Source organism: Vidua macroura, chromosome 1 (genome assembly GCF_024509145.1).
Source record: "Vidua macroura isolate BioBank_ID:100142 chromosome 1, ASM2450914v1, whole genome shotgun sequence".
Classification (NCBI taxonomy): Eukaryota; Metazoa; Chordata; class Aves; order Passeriformes; family Viduidae; genus Vidua; species Vidua macroura.
In genome coordinates this window covers 65442118-65465290 of record NC_071571.1, presented here as the reverse complement: position 1 = coordinate 65465290, position 23173 = coordinate 65442118, and the positions used below count along the sequence as shown (strand labels likewise).

Below are 23173 nucleotides of genomic sequence, written 5' to 3'. Positions count from 1 at the left end.
AACATTGGATTTTCAGTCTGTGTGCCCTGCTAGTCTTCCCTGGCTTCCAGCTGCAGTGTCTCTTCAGCAGACATCTTGCTTTTTATGCTTGTCAGCTGATCTCTAACAAATCAGTAGCATATATGTGTTTGTAAAATGTTACATGCTGGCATTGTTTAAAAAACGCAAGCAATGAAAAACTACAAAACCAAAACTCATTCAGTTATTTTCTCTGTACCTGAGCATGAGCCTGGGTCATTTGCTCATAAAATAATGGAGAACCTATTACTTTATTATCATATCATGTGATCTTCTAATCAAAGAATTCTTTCAGTGTATTAACAGCAATAATTCAAATTGTTAATGTACATTTAAAAAAATGTAGTACCATTTTCATGTGTCATACTGATGGGTCAAAAGTAGCATCTTGAGCTTTTCTTTGGGCTTCTTTATCATCACTTCTCATACCGTGACTTTATCCAGTGATAAAGTTCTATAGTAATAGGATGTGAAATGTAAGTTAAATCAAAAAGGAATTTTTGAAAAGCACTTCATTCAGAAAAAGAAAATAAAAGTGACATAGTATGCATTTTGAGTGAGGTTCTTCAGAGAGGGAAAAATTCCTAGCCTGCTATGGAGAAGTACAAGAATGAAGGACCCACCGAATGAGTGAAGTTCTCTTAAGATGTGAAATGGAAATATGTAAGAAGGGTTTTTAAATTTTTTTTGTGTGTGTGTATCAGCATGCTTTTGCCATGAACTGACTATTGCAATGATATTGTGGTTATAGTAGATTTAAAAAAACCCAAACAACATAAGAATTATTTTGGTTGATAATTCTGGAGTTGGTATGTTTTCTCAAAAGAGAGACTTTTGATGAAACAGAAAACCATCAAAAATTACTTCTAGCTGGAAATTGATAACTGTTCTTGTTATAAGTAACAACAAAAATATACAGACTAAGGGATATCAGAGGAAAATACACATTTTCCAAATTGATTTAGCCAGTGAATTTAACAATAGCTTGAGTATAGTTAGTTTCACTTTTCCTGTATGTCGGCAGTTTCTCGATGTGAGAAAAACATCTGAAAAAAACCCCAACCTCATGGTTATAAGATTGTAAAAACTGGTGCAGGGAGCTTGGAGGTATGAGTTACTACTTTTAAAGTCCTCTTTTAAAAACAACGCTAGGCTCCATATTGATGGAGTGCTTTTAAAGGCAGTGCCCTTTTAATCAGTAAACAGGTCCTCTGTGCATCAAATAATTAAAAATAGAGCAAAGTTTCTGAACAAGGCGTCTGGCAGAAGCGTCTGTACTTCCATCTGTGCATGATTAGCAGAATGTTTCATGATATTTAAATAGCACAAGCTTTGCTCTCTTTTTTATTATTTGTTGTACTGAAGACCTGTTTGCTTGTTAAGTGGTCTTTTTTGAATAGTTACTGGCAAGGAATCAGGAAAGTGTATGAAGACATCTTGTACACACTGCAAATGCCAAATTGTCCCTTTTTTCAGAGACACTGCCGTTACTTTTTTTTTTTTTTTTTTTCTTTTTTTTTTTTGGAGTTTTACCACATCCCTCACTTGATGTTTAAATTTTCTTAAGGACCAGTTCCTTTCAGAGGGAGTTGAGCAGGTATTTCTGGTGGCTGCCCGGGCACTGCAGCCTGACCGCTCACGGGTATTACTCTCTCTTGTGCTGCCGTGCGAATACGCACCAGGGTGCACTTGCAGAGTACGTGTGTCGGCTCAGCTCTGAAGCTCCTGCCGGCACTGCTGGGAGCCCTGCCTCTAATCTGCTGTGCACACTGCTCTGGAGCCTTACCCTTTCATGAGGACGTAATCAGCCAGGCAACAGCTTTCCAAGTGCTTTTGAGGCCTTAAGCTGGGACTCCTCTTTGCTGGCAGTCATTCAGCTTCGGATTGTGTGCTCTTCGTCTCTGGCTAGCAACACGGCGCTTTGCAGTTGTAGCCACTGATTTCCCTCCATACTAGTAAAGATCTTGTGTGTGTGTTTTACAAAGGCCTGTACAAGAAGGTATGGAATGAAAAGAAGCCGCTGTCTGGATGCTGAGTGCATTGCTGTAGCTGGCTGAGGGCAGTTCTGTTATGTGCAATGCCCTGTTGTTGGGAGCCGGCAGGTTGGCAGGGAGCTGAGACGCTCGGATAGGCTCAGAGGTCCATCATGGAGAGCCAGTATTCAGTCTTACGACAATCTGTGGTCTTGGATGGGCATGGAAAATAAGAGCTTTTGTGGTGTGTGTAAGTGGTGTTCACTCTGTAGCTGGGCTTTTTGTTGCTGGGTTTTTCTTCTTGTGTTTGAGGAAAGCTGTGGTGTGTGATGTGTGAGTACTGACCTGGGTCGTCTCTTAACTTCAGCTAAAAACTTCAAAAGAAATTGTGGTTACTACTGAGAGCAAAGCTGCTAACCTGTCAACATAAATGTACAAACTCTGCATGTTTGCACCTTAGAAAAAACCACTGAAACACCTCGGCTGTGAAGAAAGAGCGTGCTATAAGCCTCCACACAGAGTTCACCCCACCTCACCTGGTTAGTGCTGTGTTACTGGTGTCCATCATGCTGTTTCTGGCCCAGGTTCTGCAGAGCAGAGTGCTCTGCAGTCTCACAGCAAGTTCTCCTCATCAGGCTTATATCTTTCATAGTGAAGTTGTTGCGTTTCATGGGGGCAGTGAAAGGACCACTTTGCAAATACCTGTCCATCACCATCATTCAGCTTCTGGTCCAGGGAAGGCTTGAAGATGAATGAGTGTACACAGAGAAGTACTGGCAGGGCAAGTGAAGGAACAAACATGTTTCACTGTAAAAATTGAGGGTAACATGTATGCCCATTCCTTCAGCTAAACCTCTCAACTAATGCATGAAGCAGTTGCACTCACATTTTACCCACACTGCTCTTAAAAATCAGTTCCCTTAATAATTGTTTTTTTCAGAAATAAAAATTACTTCTAGAGTTAATTCTTGATCAGTGCAGTTTGGTGGGCCTAATATTAGCATTGTTCCAGGAGCAGCAAGGAAAGAAAAGACTCAGGTTCATTTTAGAAAGATTCATGAAGTTGTATTGGTAGGTGGTTAAACTAAGCAAAGTTTTGTGTTTTGCTCCTAGTATTTGTTCTCAAAATATGCCATAATGCTTTTTTGGAACAACTTCAGCATACCTTGTGAATGTGAATTAATTAACATTAGTACAAGTTTCATATTGTCCAACAGACCTTGGGTTTTTTTGTGTCTTCTGTTATGCCCAAGGTGCTCCAAGCACTTTAAAATAATGAGTTTGGTTATAATAGTGCTAAGGCTCTGTAGACAAACAGCCATTCTTTTGAGTGCAAGAAGATCAAATTCAAGGATGGCTTTTTTGATAGGAGTGGGAAGAATACTGCTTGTGATGCTAGTAATACCCCTGGCATTTTTTTTCCAAGAGCATTTGTAACAGGCTCCTTGTTTTGGTAGGCTAGATTTTGCTGTTTATTACTAAATTTATAATTCTCAATGCACTGTAAACAAAGTGAAGAAGAATTGCAGGGCACATATTCAGAAGCTGTTGTTCTCACCTAACTGTTGAATTTCTAACCCTGATTATTTGACATCATGACATACTACATGAAAAATCTGGTAGCCTTTGATTTCCTGAATCAAAACCAAAGCTTTCTTTTATAACCCTGCAAAAGTACATTGTATCTAAGCAGATAAACTGGAATTCAGCCTAGGATGGTAGGATCCTGTTGATTTGTGTGAAAAATGATGATTCTGTTAGTTGTCTGTAGGTCTCCGGAGGAGAGGGAGGGCCTTGTATCACTCAAAATAAATTCATTTCGGCTGGCTGGAGAGAAGTATGGATAGCATCCAACATACAGCCATCTCCAAGTACAAAGATTATAATGGAAATGTTGATGACCAGTCAGTATTGATATATTAGGAAGTATTTATATAACTCAGTGTTGGTGACTACTGTAGAAATGTTGTCTTAGGCCCCATTCCCACTGGCGTTCCTCCTGTTGACATTTGGAGTGTTAGGATCAGACCCCTTTGGCTCAAATTTGGACTGAATTAAGACTGAAAGATGCATGCATGTTCTGCCATCACCCTCCACTTTTGGAGGGGAGAATGGAGGAAATAACTGACTTGTGCAATGGTACCAAAGTTCTTTATGGCATCATCAAGCTGTACACTGAAAATAAAGCTTTTCTTAAGCTATTTGAGATATTTCATTTTGATCTATAGCCTAAAGTGTTCCCTGTTAATGGAAGGCTCAATGTGGTTTTTATGCTTTCCTCGTGAAGCTGTTCTTTGACAAGGAGAAAAATGTATCTAATTAGCATGCACCTTGCTGTATGTGGATTATTATGCATTCATTATTTTAAGTTGGTGCTATTATATGAAAGTTTCTCCAGAACTTTGGCAACTCGATATAAAGGAGTGACAGTTCAGTGCATTCTCAGCTGTGCAGCTCTAAAATATGTTGCTTTTGAAGACACCTACATGTTACAGTAAAAATACCCCTTATAGCCAAAGATACATGACCACAGTCTAGGTAATTACAAAAGAAAGAGATTCAACCAAGTACTGAAACAGGAAAAAAAAGAGTAAAATTTTTTTAAGAGCAGTAGAAATTATGAAAGACAGAATTACTGTTCTATGAATCTTAAAATAAAGCCCCACAAACCCCACAAAGCTCAAGGTTTCACTATATGTAAAAATCACTATCTGTTAGGGAATATATGTCTGAAATTCTAAATACTATACATTTGATTGACATTCAGGGCTCAGTTGTACTCCAGAAAAAGAACAAATGTGTAGCTTTGCTAGAAACAGCGAAAAACAATTTGGGGAAATGCAGAAGTACTGCTAGAAAAGCTGAATGCTACATTTCTAAGTAAAATGCCGAGTGACTAATATAAGTGCTCTTCTGTCCCAGATAGGGCTGCTGAAATTTTAAGCAGATAGCAAAAATTTACTGTTTCATATTTCATAGATAGTAATTGTTCAGAATGCTTTAAATAATACAGGAAATGTAGTGTGACAAACTTGACATTTGAATATTAATATTGATACTGAAGCAGTTCACCACAAAGAATGCTAGGGCTGCAGGACGAAGGATAGCATTTTGATGAGATAAAGACAGAAAAGTTATAAAGCCCTTCATATACGTTGAAAAAAAGGCCTTGTGAAAACTTTGACAATATTACCTTTCAGGATTAGACATTTTATATCCTGTTTTGGTAATATCTCTGCAGGGAAAGTTGGAAGTAAAGAGATGTCTTTGCCATTTCTGTCTTCCTCCTTTCCCCCTCCACTTGCAGTTTGATGAAGACTATTTGAAATGAGGTTGAATACAGGGCTACGAAGTGTTTTGGATTCACTTGTACAGATACATGAGTGGATGTGGGCTCAAGAAAAGACACACGGGCATGTATACTCTTTGGTGACCAGTCTCAAACTTGCTTGAGATGCACTGTAAGTTATCCTCTGTAAAACTGAGATTTGGCAACAGGTTACTTTATTAAAGAGAGAGCCTTTCTTTTCTAAACATAAAATAGTGCTGACAGTCTCTTTTTCTTAAACAGGCAAGCTTGCTCTCTCACATCTGTGGGCACAAGTGTGTGCACAATCCCTTACTATAAATTTGTTATGGCTTGCTTGATTTTTGAAGTTATGTGTGGTGAGACCAGGAGAACACAGCCCTTCATGTACGAGTAAGTTTCAGCCTACCTGCATGATGAAGCCCACGGACTGTCCCCTCTTTGTGTTCACAACGTCCATCAAAGAGGATACAAAATAAAGATTAGACTGTTGAAGGGCTGATGATACTTTGCAAGCAGAAGAGGCCAGCCCAAGCCAAGCCCATGGAGAGAGCAGCAATGTTTCTTTTCTGTCGCTCTCTACAGTGCAGTGCTGGTGTGGATGTGCCCCACTGTTGATAAATCTCTTAGTGGCTTTTGGCAGTTGTTATGTAGATGATTTGGTAAGTCACTTAGCTGGTTGTAGTACTGATAGGTACATTGCTTTCCAAAATTCCTTGTCAGTGGAGTACGTAGAGTACCTTTTAGGCTTTGTACTGGTAGTGTAGGTTGCACCAGTTTGATTTTAGCTGTTTAGCTATATGCAAACTAGTTAAAGGCGTTTTATTTTTTGGGACAGGAAGGAAAAGTTTGTCAGCCTCCCTTCTGAAAGTGTTTTGGTAGCTGTGACCACTTTTTCCCTTCAAAAATATATCTTGTGCTTTCAGACTCTCTCATTTTCAGATGTGATTAATGGTAATTTTTATCTTTAGAATGCAAATGGAATTTTTAGCATACTTTTGCACTGTACAATGCTTCTTTCTGCACAAACTGCTTACCAGACAGGTACGTATTTAAAAACTGACCAGCCTAAAGCAAAGTACACTTTACCTTCTGAAATGTTTATATACTTGCAGTTGTAGGTGCTGCAACATATTTATGTGGAAGTAGCATCATTCTGCTTTGCCAAGTGTAATTAGCTCCCTTTAGCTGTGTATTGGCACTGTAGGCAGGAGGAAATGTTGGGCAGTTTGCTGGAATGATGGCAAAGCCTTTGTCTCTCAGTATGGGTAACCTACATGGGAACAACCCCTCTGAGGTACCTTCTGCAGGGGGCTTTTGCCTGTTGGGGAATCACAGATCCCTGGCAGTTGTTGGTATTCCTGTAAAAAGGGTGGAACAACAGCACTTGTATTAAGAAATGCAAATCCCCTGCTGCCATGTACAAAGCAGGCAGACTCCTGACCCCCCAGTGATGCCAATGGCATTTTAGCCTGCCCCAGTGGGTTGTTAAATTCCTTAGGCACAATCTCATTTTCACAAAGGAGACCTGGACTAAGGTAGTAATGCATTGGAGATCTTACTCTCCAGGGCTGTGCAATTTGTAAGGTGATTCACAGCAAGTACAGAGGGAATGGAAAATGTTATCTTGGAAGCATTCCAGTGTGTTATTTTGAAGACATTTTGCCCAGGCACAAATGCTGGTGATTGTATAGGTGCCTCTAGAGCTACAGAGTGGAAGGTGAACCTCCTATACCTTAGGTTAGGCTGTAACTGGTAAATGACATTTTATTCTGTGGCCAGATATTCACCTGACTACTCAGACCTCTGCTCTAAATAGAAACCAAGAAATACTTCTGAGACTTTGTCTTGTTATAATACGGGTTGCTGCTGCAGATGATTATATAGATCTACTTTACTACCTGTTCTCCATGCCAAAATTTAGAAAAGTGTCTTGATTTTGAACTGCCCAGAAACACAGCCCAAAATGGGAGTAATCATACTGAAGCAAATTATATTTTTTTACATCCTGTATTTCCTCTATTTCTTCAACTGTTTCTCAGAGTATCATCTTCTTCTACTGCCAGTGGTAAAGTAATAGGTTAAATTAGCTTAAAAAAAATTATAGTATAGTTGATCAAAGGATCATAGAAGTAAATCGTTAAGATAACATTTATCTTCTGATTTAGTGTCTGAACCTGCTTCCTTGATGTTAGTGCAAATTAATGAAATTCGGATCATACCTTTAAAGAAATAGGAACAATAAAAAAAACCCTGAAGCCCAACAGTTGTATGTTTGAACTGAGCAACATAAAAATGTGACTGAAAAATTGTGACATAAGCCTAAATATCAGCTAATTGTTATGGTGAATGGAATAGTCCTCCAAGGAGCTGTGAGTGACCAACGTGTTATTGTGCATCGGGGCCCTATGAATCCATAGATTATTGACAGAGCATATGGTAACGCCTCCAAAACATGCCATATATAATATGCTTTTTGTACTGGTGTTTAAACTGCATTCTAAAGTGTAACTGGGGATATAGGTAGTCTTAAAAAAAAACATTTTGCACTGTGGTATTTGTTAGCAATATGGTATATGGCCAGGATGTACAGTAGATATTCAAATTCAGTATGCTGCAGAATTTGTGAATTTGCATGTTAAAATACTTGTCATTTCTGGAAATACCCTGAGGTGTAACTGTCCACAACCTTCCTCTTCTAAATTATTATTAAATATTTGCTTTCAAAGCCGAATCTTTAGCCATTTGGAGTATGAATTTCATAGCTAGTGAAAAATCTCTAAAATATTTTCAATAGTCAGAACTGTGACCCAGAATATTTTTTTTTACCATTTTTGCTGTCCTTTTGATTAATATGTGTGAAGTACCAAAACCTGTGTACCTCAGTGCTGTGCCCCCTCGAGTGCAGTTCATTACCCTGCCTTTTGGAAAAATTGAGGAAGAGCTCGGAAGAGACATGGGAAGGACCAGAGAGCCTCATGCAGTTCAATACAGAGATAATTTTTTCTGGCATCACTTGGCTAAGGAGAAATAAATTGCTCATGCCTCTGGTCAGGACTATGTAGTTACATGTGAACCCTTGGGAGTAGGGGATTCAAACCTGGGAGATGTCCTTCCTGGGGGGACGTTTTGGAGCCTCCAGGAGTGGATCATGGGAATGCTGGGGCTCTTTCATCTCAAACTGTGAAAGCTAAGGCCTCACCTGCTTGTGTGCTTTTCAGCGATGGGGAGCTGCCTGGGTGCAGGTGACCAGATTTTAATTTTTCCCACCTGTCCCTGCAGCAGCTGCTTCTCATGGTTTTTTTCCTCCTGTTCTGTGCTGCTGCAGGGTCAGGTTTATCCTGAGAGCATATATGCTTGTGGGTGCTCCATGGCAGTGGTGCAGCTGAGGTATGGGGTTCAGTGAGGAATGTGGGGGCTGCCTGTGAACCTGCTCACCTTCTGCACAGTTTCAGGAGACCTGGAAAATAAGGCAATTAATTGCTTAACCTGGAGTTTGTTTAAATACAACTCAAATGTTGCATAATGTCTATTACCTAAATTTTTCTGTCCTTTTGGAACGTTGCCCCTTAGGGAAAACTGGATACAAGTGTTGTACCGCGTGTGCATAAAGGCGGGAATGTTCCTACAGGCTGCTGCAGCCCTCGCTGGAGGTTGTGAGTGGCAGAGTGTTGGTTTGCAATGTAATGGTGGGTTTTAGTTTGTACTCTGTGGTGGCAGCAGTGACCAGTGACTGTGATCTGTGAACCTGTTGACTTGGAGCCTGCCTCTAAAGAGCAGAGACTCAGGAAAGCTAAGCTAGTGCAGTCATTCTATGGGCTTTGCGTTTATTGGGAAAACCTTGCAAGGGGGAGAAAACTGAAAGCTTGCTTGGCCTTTCTGTAGATGAAGAGAGGTCATATAAGGTTTTTTTTTTTTTTGGATGCCAATTGTTTTTTAGAATACTAATTGTACTGTTTCATTTTTATGTAATTTTCCCTGTTTTTCCCCTGTCCACTTTGAGTCAATTAGCACTTCTGTTTTTCTCTTTGACTATATGTGCAGTTGTTGATATCCAAAATTCTTTATTGATCTAATAAAGTTATTAAATGAGCTGACTTTGAAAGCACAATAGGATAGCTAAGTGAATCTATATCAAAATTAATGTTTAACAGAGAACATGTTTGATAAAGTTAGCAAACATTCTGTGAGCAGTGTTATAGTTACGGCTGTTTTCAGAGAACTTGAAAGCCTTCTGGAAAACTCATCCTGTGGAGTAAAACATTTTCTGTTTGTTTCTGTTATGAAAGGGAATAAAGTGTTACTGTTGGTACTTGTCAGAATCCATTCATTTCTTATACCTGGTAGTAAATGATAACACTCCCCTTCCTATTTTTGAGATACTGAAACATGGAAGTGAAAAATGCTTCATTTCATTATTGAGATTTAGGCAGATAATAATTTTTCCCCTTTTCTTGCACTATTTCTGACTGCTTTTTAAAAATTCCACTGCACCCCTAGTAAGTGAAATGCTATGGGCCTGAAATAGGAGAAACCATTCCTAAAAGTTCAGTTTGGCTCATATCTGAGTGTGCTGCCTCTTATGCTTCATTGCGAATCCACATCAACCCACTTGTGTGATAACACGGAATGAGCTGCAGTCACCCAAACCTTTGCTTCGTCTTGAGCAGTCAGGCTGGCAAGAATGGAAAATGCTCCTCAGCAGTAGGTTTGATGCTTAGGAAACCTGATTTAGGAGTAAATTCTTGCTCGGATGGGGACAGCCTTGTTCCTGCCCTGTGCCATTGGTGACAGAGGAGCAGCAGGCCATGCCAGGCTGGGTACCCCTGGCATGGGCCTTGCCCACACGTGGTTGCACGGAGGGGCCTGATGGGGGGGGTTTTGCTCAGGCAGAGCTCTTTGTGCTGGGACTCATGGAACCTTGCTGGAGTTCAACTGAGCAGTGTAATTAGCGTCATTTTAGCTCCCAGTCAGCTGTAATAGGTACCAGGAAGCTGCTTCTCTTTGCATAACTTACTAGAAAAGCTATTTTACTTTTCTACACCTAGGCCTTATATGGAAGAACAGGCGGTGTGGTGTTTTGTCAGGAGACTGCATGAACTGTATTTTCCAGTGTCACAACTGGCAACTGTGAAATCTGCATCAAAAGGCTTGTCCCAAGCATCCTTTGGGCCAGCTAGGGGAAAGTACTGCTGGGTGTGCAGAGTGCTCATACCTGAGCTCAGGGCAGATGCCTATGCTGGTCCTCACTGGTGTCAACGGAGTTAGTGGCTGAACTAGGGAAGCTGATCTGGGCAATCTTCCAGCCTGAAGGATGTGAGGCAGAAACGGATGGGAGGAACTGTAAGTGATACGAGGGAAGCAGTAGGCTAGGAGAAGAAGGGTCCAATAAAATCAAGTAATAAAACACATCCATAAAACTGCAGGACTTGAAGTTTGAAACAGTAGCTCTATGTTTACATGCTTGGCACAACTTTCATTTCTAATTTGTCTGCTTCCTTCAGGCTTCCTCTTGCCAGAGAGGTGGTCTGTATGCTCACTGTCTGCAGCTGCAGAGTCCCTGGTCTGTTCATGCCAGTGGTGATGGAAGACCACAGGGTGATAAGAGTTTTCCCTGTACCAGTCATTGCTCTTGGGTGGGTGTGCTTGGCTGGTTTTCCAGATCACAGACTTCAGGCCATAAGGCATTAGAAATATTATAGTCTATTAAATGTACTGTGGAGCATTTGGCTGCACTAACTGCTGCTTTTAATAGAGCTCAGATCTGACATTTTTGGGACTGAGAGGGTTTGGATGTAAACTTTGTTAAATTGGTTTTGAAAAAGGAAGTTCTTTCATGCTTTGAAGGGAAAAAAATATGAAGAGAGAACTTCAAGTCTCTTCCTTAAATCAAAGTTTTCTGCCTGAAACGGGAACAGCTCAGCAGAACAGTTTAAGTAAACATGGCCATAACTGCTTATCTGAGACATTGGCATCCTCTCTTCTTACTGTGTTACTTTTTTGTGGTATCCTGGCGTCTCTCAGTCACTGATGTATTTGTTCTCACAGCACCTCCTTTGTAGGCATATACTTTTGCGTCCATTTGATAGTTGCCACCAAGATTTGAGGCTTTATCTGAAGACTTTGCTCCAGGAGTGTGTGTTTTCTACACCTATACAGACAAGATTTTGGAACTGCTGTCTGAGCAGTCCTTCCTGCCTCCAGCTCTGAATTTCTCTCTGTCTCTGTTGTGGCTTCTTTATTTATAAAGCAGGGGAAAAAAACAGAGGCAACTGTTTCTGAGTCATCCCCAGTCAGTGTTCAGGACAGGATAAAATCTAGGGCAGTGACAGCTGGTGTACAGTTGTAGCCTATGTGGGGGGTCAGTATAAACACTGGGAGATTTGCTGAAAATTACATAGGTATGTGAGAGTGCAAGGAATTACCTACCATACTCTAAAGCTGGTGCCTGAGTATGGGATCATGATTCTTCTCCTAGGTAGGAAAAATACACGATATTGCGAGAATGACTTATTGATACCTAACATTACAGCTTGGGTGGGTTTTGCCTGTGTGTGTTAAAATAATGTAGACCCACACTGGGTCTTTTATCCAGGAGGCATTGCCACATGCAAGTAACTTCTGTGCACTCCAAGTTCTTCCACTGTAGCATTGCTTGAAACTTCATTATTAAAATTAATTTTTAAATTAATGCTTTATTCTTAAGACCAGCTTCTAAAGAAACAAATTTATTTTAATTTGTACATGAACAAGAAAAAGAATGTTTTAGTTATAGAATGTAGGATTGTAATTTATTTGATAGGTCTAGTAAAGTAAGAAACTGTAATGTTTCATAGAGTACTTCTGTGTCTTCTATAACATCTTCTTCAAAGTAATGGAAGAATAAGAAATGAGAAGTGAGAGACGCTTTGTGTTTTTTCATGGGAATGAATGTGTCTGTACATTTCTTAAGCTCTAGTATAAGTTCTTCCTCATTTTGGTTATGTTACGAGGAATAAAAGCAATTAAAAGAATAAAAAGAGAAAAAGAAGACTGTGCCTCTTGCTTAGTTTTATTGTGATTCAGACAACAGTGTATCAGGTCATGGGAAGTGATCTCAGCCATATTTTTAGTTACAGTTTGAAAAATGATGTTTTGTCATGAAATAGTGCCCAGAGTTTTAAAGCTAGTACACATGCAGATGTAAGTATATTGCACTGCCAATGCCAATCTAGTACATAAAGAGCTTCACAACTTTTTGGATCTGCTCTTCTTTCATAATCGGCTGCAACTTGTTTACTAATGCTTGAAAGCATGTACACATCAAATAAATCTCTGGTATTTGGGCTGTAGTGTACCAGCATTATGCAAAGGGAAGATTACCCACACTCAGTATTAAGCTACGATTCACTTCACTCTTGATTCCTCACCATAGTAAATCAACCAAACCATCAAAGAACAGAATTAGTGGAAGGGTTCCTCAGACAATAGATTTGTTTCCATGTTTATTTGTATTATTGTTAAGAAAAGGGAAATCAGCAGAGCAAATCTGCCTGGGGCTCAGGGCATTATAAATTAATCAAAAGACATGAAGTGAACTTTTGGATATAGAAAACCAGCACCAGATGCAAATGCTACATAGCTGCATCATACGGTGTGTACGGTGTTGCTGCAACAGCTGAGAGCAACACGCCTGCTTTGACTGCTGGTGCTCTCAATAGATAGCCTTTAGCAAGCAGTATACTGGCAAATCTGACACAGAGTGAATTTGCAACATTGACTCAAAAGACTTTCCTAATATGAAGCATCTTTAATGCATATCATTTTAGCTCTTTCCTGTTTTTACTCTGCTCTCTTTCAGTGAAAAGGTCAAGAAAAGCAGTAGCTCAGTGGCTGAATTTTTCTGAAGTGCTTTACAGCAGGGAAAGTGGGGAAACCTCTTAAAGTGGTGTCTTATTCAGTAAGTTAAACCATTTTTTCTTCAGTTAATTAATTTTTTTTTAAAAGTTTTTAAATAGTATGTATCAGAATAATTATAGTCACTTATAAGGTGTCCCCAGGCAGGTGTGAAACTCCTCATCCCCACCTTGGCTTTCCCCCTCCCCCAGAAGTAGTCTTTGTCAAATGAAACCTGTCAGCCCACTTTGGCAGATACAGAAGTGTGCAGCTGACTCAAACCCTACCACAACGTGACTGTCCCTCTGCCCCAGCTGGGGCTGGTTGCTGCATTCCTGTTCAGAGATGTGCCCTATCGAGTGTGCGCCTCTCACTTCAGTACTTGCCCTGCACGTGTGTTGTCTTTTACCCAGAAAGCCATCCAGCTGCAGTAATGAGAGATTTTTCAGAGACCAAAATGGAAATTTTTTGGGTTTTCCCCTACAGCAATAGCATAGGTATATTTGATGTTGCTACCACCATCACTATAAGAAATAAAAGAGAGAGGACTGTATTAATTTTACAGTAACAGATAGGCACTCAGGAGGATTTTCTTTAATGTAACTAGGGGTTCAGTTAGTGCTGCTGCCTTACGTTGATTCCAGTAAAAGGTCAGAGACGTAAAAACGTTTAGTGGTGAATATTCAAATTTAATTTGTAACATCAATTTAGGATGGCTTATAAGTTTAACTAGCCTTAAGGGTGCTAAGTACTTCCAGCTGAGGCCAGAAGGAATTTCAGCTAGTCAGCAGTTCCTGTGATTTGCTCTGATACTACTTACTATCATTTTCCTGCACACCTGATATTTCTGCATTTTTTGCAGGTGTGAGTTTCTTTGCTCACATCCCTTTATGCCTCATTTGCTAACTCTTCTGTTCTGGAAAATTGGCAGGATGACAGCAAGCAACTCCCTCATCCTTTTGTGTTAGGGCTAATCCTCAGGTTTCTTTCTGATGTGTCTCCAGAAATATATATTCAGCTGAGGCTGAATGCTGATTTGATTTGTAATATAAAATGTGAACAGTGCAGATCACTTTCTATTTCTTAAAAAAAAAAAAATCATGGTAGAGGTGTATATGAACAGTTTCAGAGTTTTAAACTCAGTCACATAAAATATGTTTCTAAAATACAGATGTACTTTGCTGAATCTGGATGTTTGTCTTTGCTTTGTAAACTTGGAACTTTACAATTAGCAATTAGATGACCAATCACTTAACAGGTATGGTATTTTACTGCTCTGAATTGTGCTTTGGCATGACAGACAGATTTTTATTTTGATTTCAGATTATATGACTTGGTTTTACTTATTTTTTGTTTTTTATGCTTACCATATGATTTAATTAAAGTTTTGTTGCAGTGATTGACAGTTGCTTTATTTGATACCTGTTTATAGACATTTATTCATTACTTTTTCAGTGTACTGATTTTTGTCAGAAGAGAATGGTATTATTTCTTTTGTCAATGAAAATGAGGCTATAAATTACTGTAATTTTGGGATACATTTCTGGTATAAGCAAACAGTATTCCCTTGGTGAGTTTTCTGCTGTGGAAAACTAGGTTATGCATAATATATTTTAGAAAAGACCTGTATTCCTCTGAAGAGGAATGGCATTGTGCAACTCCTGGAAACAGAGAAAAATCTAAATGTATGTATAGTCTTATTCAAAGTATGGAAGCATCTGCAGTGTTGTTCCTCCCTGTTCACAGGGGAGACTGGAAATTATTGGTTCTGGGTTCTGCAAATAATTTTTTTTTTAACCCCTCTTAGACATGAGGTGAAGGGTTCAGCTTTGAGCATCTCTGTACAGTCACCTGCCAGGTTCTTCCCAGAGCTGTCCTGCACCTGCCACTGGTGCAGGTGTGTTAGGTCCTAAGGTGACGATACCCACATTCACCAGAGATCAAACAAAAGTCACACAGATGTGTCACACAGATGTGTCACTTTGTATTTTACTGACAAGTACAAAAGGATTTTGCAAAATTGCAACGCGAGTAAGCCGTGGGAGTAGGGAGGATATGATGTATTCTTCCCTGCTAAAATCATTGTGTTAACAGTCTTGGCACCATCGCTGATCTCCACAGTAACTTGTGGTGTACATTTTAAAAATGCACCGAACAGCACACACTGTTTAATTCTGTGTTCTGTTACGCAACAGAGCACGATTGCCTCAGTGAAGCACATCTGCATTGCGAGAGTAAACTCTCCTGGGAAGCAAGTGCATCTTCCACAGAAGTAGGAGTGAGGCGTGGGCTGGGCATTGCTATTTTCGCAAGCAGAGAGAGCCAGTGTTGGAAAGCTGCCTCACCTTTCACTTTCCATGGAACTTACCCTTTATCCCTGTTTCAGGCACCGGCCACTGCCACTTGCTTCTCTTAGTGGTGGCATGGGGATGGGGATGTTTTCAGTGGTTGATTAAAAGCGTTTATCAGGGTTTTGGGAACCATGGTCTTTGCTATCTGTCAGGTTTGTTTGTGATCCTTGAGCAGAATAGGATGTTAGGGAGCAGTAAAGAAGGCACTTTGGAAAAACATCTGGAAGAGCTAAGAAAACATTTTGCTTTTACTAAAAAAACCCAAACAAAACCACACCTGTGTGATAGTGTCTTCCTTAACTGCTAAGTCAGCAGCAGTTGATGGAAGGCACAAAATTCCTGTAACTTTTATATTGTGATTCAGTTTGCTTCTTCCAAGTCTCTCTTTTGCTGGAAGCAAAGTGAAGCTCCTGCTGTCTCAGTTCTACTGAAGTTCTTCCTGTCATCCTAAGCTTGGTTATCAACCCTCGTTTTTCTCCTATCAGCATGCATTACATTTTTATGGCAGTGTTTAGCAAAGACTTTCCAACAGTGCCTATGACAGTGTAATTGGACCCCTCTGTCTGACTGAAATTACTCCCTCTTCAATGGGGGACTCTGGCTGCTTTCTAACACAGCTTTCTTTGAGGCAGGCTGGATGTCTAGTTAACTGGTCTGTAATGTGGGTGCACAGCATTTCACCAGGCATTAGTCAAAGTAGTTATTCATGGTTTGCTGTTAAACTGCAAGTCTGGAGTGAGTGAGATTCCCCAGGGGTGTGTCCTGGCTTTGGTAATACTCACCGTTTTCATTATTGAAATGATTGATGGAGCAGAGAGAGCAATTGTTTATTTTACATAGGATAAGAAATGTGAAGGGGGGCTGCAGGCTTCTTGGAAGGCAGGATTAGAGTTTTGAGCTGCCCTGGCTAATAGGAGAAATAGTCTAGGAAAAAACCTTGAAAAACAGCCAGGATACAAACATAGAAGTGCTGTAGAGAGATAGAAATATCCAGTTGCATGAGACAGAATGGGGCTGACTCAGTAGTGGTTCTACAGAAGAAGGTCTGTGAGCTGGTGCTGGGCTCTATTGGATTAGGAGTTTGGCTTGGTTTGGTTGAATAGGGTAGTAAAAAAATCACAGCTGGTTCCCAGATGAGCAGAGAAAACCAGCCTGTCACACATCCTTCTCTCCTCTCCCCTGGCACCTGGGCTGCCAGTGCTCTGCTGAGTGGGCAGCTTTTCTTTTGATCCCCTGCCCGCTTCGGTTCTGGCCTTGGAGCTGGTGACCATGCCTATAGGGAAGTGTTCCAGCTCAAATTCTCCAAGGCCTGGTCCATGTGCGCAGGACAGTGCATCTGAGAGGGAAAGGGGTCGCAGACCTGAGACCGTAGGTGTCATACAGTCATAAAAAGAACAAGGGTTCTCCATCCCCATCTATGTTCTGTCCCTCCACTCCATTCAGTGTTTGAAATGGCTTAACATCTAGTTTGGGGCACAACACAGTCAAGAGCCAGCTGGGTCATGTCCAGGGAGAAGGCAGGAAAAATGATGAAAGATTTGGAAAACATGACCTGGGAAAGAAGATGAAAGAATGGGGATTGTTTAGTCTACAGGGGACAAGGCCAGTAACAGACATGATAGTAGTGTTCAAGTATGTGGAAGGTTTCTGCAGGGAGGAGGGGAATAAACTTTACTGCCTGACTGCTTGGGGTCAGGTCTAAAAGAAATGGGCTCTATATGAAGGTTGCAAGACTTAGGTAAACATTTAAGAAAGCTTTAAAATATAAGGATATTTTGGTCTTGCAGTTATTTGCCTTTGAGGAAGCTGTGGAAGCATCATCACTGGAGGTTTTTATAAAACAGACAAACCTCCCACGGGAATATTTTGGGCATTGCTTTGGGAAAGGAGGTGGACTATATGCTTCTGAAGGTCGTTTCTCAGGAAATAATGAAAAAAGTAAATTTATTTATTTATTTATTTATTTTTCTGTGAACTTAGGTAATTAGGTAATATAATAACCCAGCAAACAACTCAAGAGATAGTGGCAATTCATTATTGCAACACACCAGTGAAAAATAGACAGCTGATTTATGCACAAAGCCCAGTGATGATGATACCCTTCTGCTCTCTGTTCTAGTTTAAAAAAAAAAAATCTGAGCAAGCTAATTTTACTGGAGCATTTCAGAAGGCTGTTCCTGTAAATATCTTACTCTATACAGAAGTAGAGGAAGCAATGTTAGTTGACTTTGCTTATTGAAATATTGTGCAAACACTATCAGTACCTGTTATTGATTGTACATAGCATGGCCATAGTAAAGCCAGCAGTACTTTAGGCACGGGAGCTAAACTGGAGCAAGATGTTGTGTTTCCAATCTTGATGTCTCTGCACTTATGTGCTTCTTTTATGTGGAGCAGGGAGCAGGCTGAGAAGAACTAAGCTATAATTACCTTATTGCTATCTATACACGAGTTACTCTCCATTGTCTTGTTACATTAAGTGCCCTGAGAAATGCCTTGTGGTGTCCCTATGGATACTTTCCTCTCTTTTTTTCTTCACTGGAGGATCCCTTCTATGACTTGAAAGTTCCTGCAGGTCTCCTGAAGTCTTTCAACTCCATTTTTGCTATAGAACAAAAATGAACTTTCTGAAACAGTTTCCCCTGTTCTTGTCACTATGCATGACAGGGAAGAGGAGGTCTCGTGTGGTGCTATGATGCATGTACAGGACACCTGTAGAAGAGTTTCCCGAGTTGAGAGGGCCAATTTGCTTCCATGTGAGAACAGCCAGGCTCCTTGTGTCCTGCTTAGTGCAGCCTCTGGCTTGACAATCCTGAGGGATGTTCTGTCACCCTCATCCTGGGCCTAGGAGCACTGGCAGAGGATGCCATGTGCCCAGCATGGATTTAGCAAGGTTTATAGTAATCCTGGCAGTATCCACACTAACCCCAGGCATTCAGACATTACCGTTTGTTCGTGCCCCTGGCCCTGCAGCTCTGGCCTCATAATGCTGTGCCTACAGCAAGAGATCTGCTGCTGAGCCACTCCTGGTGCTCCTGCTCCTGGAAGAATTGCTGCTCATTATCTCTTTTCAAGAGCTTCCTCTTCCTAGTCTGCTGCTATGCAGATCTGTGTCCTGATTGAGTGTGATAACAAAATGAGGACACGTATTCACACGTGCACATATGTGCATATATTTTGGTCTCTTGCCTTTTTAAATATGGAATATCAGTGTGCACTTGTCTCTGTCCCAGTGTATCTGCTTTGCATCAGAAAACTAACATTCTTCATGATCTTGAGTCTCCCATCTCATAAGAAATAAATCGGCACTGCTCTTCCTGTGGAGGTTCTTCAGGGGATTTAAACTCCTGATTTCAATTGTGACTAAAATCAGCAATCAGAAGAACTTTACAGAAATCACCAGCTTCTAAATCTTGCTTTGCATTTACTCTTTTTAGTTAAAGTCCTTAAAGTAGAGAATGCTTTCAGTACTTGAAATAATTTCATATATCTTTTTATAAACTTGTACTACATTGTATTTCTACAGATGTTCTACCACTAATCTGCTCCAACATAGATTTCTGTGGGCCTCTAATTTTTCTACCTTTTTTTATATCAGTGGTGTGCTTTCTGTTCACTGTTGACTAGATTAGATTTTTTCATTCAACTTATATCAGGCTATATTCACATTAAAATAAATGTTCAGCAAAAATGCCCAAAAAGGAGATTCTGAAACATTTCTGTCATGCAACTAAATGCTTCCTCAAAATAGGAGATGAAAAATAGGAGGGGAGAAGAGAAAAAAAATTCAACTTGTTTTACATTAAAATTAAGTAATTTTTAAAAGGAACTGTTAATTTTAGTTATTAAGTCAAATTTGTTTTTTTGGTCACAGTATCTTAGATAAGAGTTTTGGGAATCATAGATCTTGAACTCTTGCATATCACTTCTGTTAAGAAATTATTTTAACTCCTATTTCCTTACATCTACAACTTCCAGTTTCTTTCTTTTGTTTGAACCAGCTACATAATTCAGCCTGCTAAATGCACTGGCATGACAGATACCCTCTCTGGCCTGGCAGAAGACTGCTGCTGCAGGCTGTCTGCCAGGCCTGGTTTAAGAAGTGTAGTCATTAACTGATAGCAGTTTTGAGGTTTGACTTTCTTTGTGACTTCTCTAGATGTTGCACAAACAAGAACCCTGAATTTGAACAGTTTCAATAGATAGCACATTTGAATGTAATATACACTGTCATAACCTAGTTTAGAATATGTCTTAATTTACATACATAAGTGCATGAGAAAGAAATCACTTATGTATATTAGCCTGTATGCAGAAGGTAGTGACCCATCTGCACTGTGCCCAGAGGGGGAGAAGAGGGTTGTCTAGCAGACATAGGAGAGGAGCAGAGCTTGAGGCTTTGCTGCTGTGTTCTCAGTCACATTCTTGGATCTTGCAAAAGTGACTCTGTCTTTCAAATTCATCCAGCTGTAAATGAGGAACTGAGACTGAAGACTGTTGAGAGATTTTAGGAATAAAGTTAGTAATTTTGTTTTCTGATATGCTATCTAATCTCTTCCAGCAAAAGGCAGTGATGGCTGTTGGTCCCATGGGTGGTAGCAAGCTCAAGGCACATATGGATCAAGTGTGATAACACTGATCACTTGTGGAGTCTGGCAGTTTTCTTCTTGAAGAGCTTTGCAAACACGAGCTGGAAGGAAAGATACTGGGAAAACTATTTTTCTTTCTCTAGTGTGTATAGAAAAGCCAGTTCTTGGAAACTGAGGAAGGAATCAATGATCATCTCTGAGATAAATCTTCAGAGATGGGCATGGGTGGAGTATTGGGTGATTGCCCCTCTTCCATCTCCCTTTGCCATGACTTTGGCTGCGCACTCTTCCCAGCATTGCTCCTGGTCAGAGTTCATGCATGGGAATAAGTTGCTGCTCCTGGCATGTAGTGCGCTGGTTAACTCTTAGCATCATAAGCTTTGTGCTCCCTCACATGTACCTTTCCCTTCTCCTCTCCTAGTTTGATGCCCATCCTCAGCTGCCTCTGATGCAGGGTGTCACCCTTGCCTGTTTCTTGGAGCTCAGCTTACAGGGATGAGTGCATCTGATGGGTCCTTTTGAAAGGTGATGCTCAGAAGTGAATGTATTGACAGGGGCTGTGGCTGGGAGATGAGGAACCTTTTTGCAGAACTATCAGTCATGGTTTTTCATCCATTTGTCACCATTTAGTAGTTTCTGCACTGGTGGCCTGAAAGCCCTGTGGTGGGATTTATGTAACTGCAGCACTGTCTCCAGGCTGAGGTCAAGGAAATCTGCACTGAGTCTGCATCTGTGTTCTGATCACAGTTTGTCACTAATTGTGTTCAGGTCAGTTGACACTGTATGTCCACATGCAAATTACACAGTGATTTCAGGAATCACCTGCAGAAGAAATAGGGGCACTTGTATCATGAGTTCAAAGAAAATCAGTAAGTGTGAAACCCAGCAGTAAAATGAGCATGAGGGTGTTTCTGCATGGCCAAAACCCTTCAAGGGGTAATGGAAAGATTAGACTGGGGGAAAAATTGTGCATCAGCTTCCATGAATCCCGTGCATTTTATCTTTTCGGGTTTTTTGTGTTTGGTTGTTGTTTCATTTTCTTTCTTTTTTTTTTTTTTTTTTTTTTTTTTTCTTAACAGCTTGCTAGTGGATGCTATAATCAGGAGTATGTTTGTTTGTAGACTTACTAGGGGAAGGCCACAGAGCAATTTTTGGTTGCAGACTGATTCACTGGATGCTTAAGCCTGCGAATGGTGGGCAGGGCAGGGTGGATTCTAGGAGAACAGACACTTAACTGCAGGTAGCTGATGGGGGCCTTCTGTGAGTGAGTAACAAAAGGAGCTCCACTGCACGCAAGCCAGAAAATATCAGCTAATGAAGCCTCTAAGATAATATTTAAACTGACAGGAAATGAAAACTAACTTTACTGTTTTTCACACAGGCTGACCACCCTCCACCTTCACTAATGTTCCTGATTACTGCAGGGGAGCAGTTCCTCTACCTACTTCTTGGAATATACACACTTGGGTTAGAAAAATGTATGACCAAGGTGCAGAGCCAAGCTCTGTTGTCTGTGGGGCTGCAGTGAGCCTTGGCTCTCAGTCCAGCTTTATTTTAGACAAACCCTTGCTGTCGTTATCTCCAAAAAAGCTGCATTTGAAAGCAAGGACTTGTGTAAAGAAGGAAAGTACAACACTTTCCTCTCTCTCTCTCTGCCTGTAATCTGTTACAACAGATCTGTTGCTGTGCAGAGTGTGTTAGGCTCAGCAACTGCTCTTCCTCAGTATACCTGTCAAATTTTGAAATCTATAAATAAGGATGTTTGGAGCAGGGGAATAGACACACCTTCTAGCTCCATTGAAATGCTTGGGCGTAACATGCTTATTTTGGCAGGACAGATTGGGGGAAAGCAAACTCTATCTCTCTTTCTATATATATTGCTAAAATATAGGGACTATCCCAAATAAAACAGCTGGTGTGTCTATGTGGCTAAAGCAGATTTCCTTAGATTTATGCTAGTCATGCTATGAGTTGCACTATAAGAAAATTAAACAAGTCATGTTTCATCCCCTTCAGCTGCAGATCTTTGCCAAAGTTTGTTTCTTAGAAATTAGATGAACCTGATGAAGCAGGATCTTGTGTCTAAAAATAGAGTATTTTACTTTCCATCTTGCCCCTTACAGGCAGAGTATAATTTTACCTCATCCAAGAAGTGAGATGAAAGGTGATTTGAGCTTTGCCTTATGTCTCTATCCTCATTTGAGCTTGTGACAGAGGATCTTCATCTTTCCTGACCAGGTTCAGAAGTGGAGGGATCCTGACAGTGAGGAACCACCACTGCAGGTTGTTTTTGTGGCCAGGGCAGCATTTGCATTTTGCAGGTAATGGGGCCTTGCATATGAGTGTATGGCTTCTGCTACCCAAGAATATAGGGCTAAATGTTCTGCTCTTGCAGCAAAACAGCTCTTGCATCAAAAAAATGATGGAGCTTTAAACCTGAGTTTTGCAAAGCCACCTGAGCGGCAGGTCCACTGGAGTGTAGCTCTGCAAGTAGCCCCAGCTGCCCTTTCGGCTTCATGAGACATGTACGAGCTGTCCAGCTGCAGCTGCCTCCGGGCTCTGCAGGTGCATGCAGGGGAGGCAGAATGGGGCCGGGATGATACTGCAGCCGCCTGCCCTCGGCACCCACCAGGAAAGCCAAGTCTGACTTGCAGGAACGGAAAAGCTGGCTGACGGCCAGGTGGAATGCCATGGTCCCAGCGACAGCTTCCTTCCCGTCTTTCTCTTCCTCCCCACCCCGCCGCCTGAGTAGTTTGGAGGGTGGAGTCCCAGGCACTCGTCGGGGTGTGTGAGGGTTGGGGCGGTGCTGTTGCTTTGCATTCTGTGCTTTTTTTTTTTTTTTTTTTTTGCATGTGGGGCTGTCGGCAGCTGTTTGCCTGCTGCTTTTCTAACCATGCGTGGCGTTCTTTGATTCACAGGATCGCAAGCGTACGAGCCAGCGTGTGGCAGCTTGGCACGACTGTTTCATTAGAGCAAAGAAGGCCTGTGTCCTGCAGGGTTGTTTTAGTAAAGACATGTCCCATCTGCTGCTTCTTATCACCCTTTTTATCTGTGCTACTG

At 40.9% G+C, this 23173-nt stretch overlaps 1 protein-coding gene across 7 annotated transcripts in view; it reads left to right on the top strand.

Annotated features, from left to right (window-relative positions):
* ATXN1 (ataxin 1) overlaps positions 1-23173 on the top strand; it is a 223162-nt gene that overhangs the window by 23845 nt on the left and 176144 nt on the right. For 5 of the 7 annotated variants that reach the window (XM_053993094.1, XM_053992920.1, XM_053993007.1 and 2 more), the window contains one exon: positions 13139-13237. The exons of 1 other annotated variant lie outside the window; for it this stretch is intronic. The gene's annotated coding sequence lies outside the window, so the exon portion shown is untranslated. Of the gene's footprint in view, positions 1-13138; positions 13238-22413; positions 22435-23173 lie in introns of those variants that run through there. One more of the 7 variants, XM_053993416.1, reaches the window with a different exon arrangement.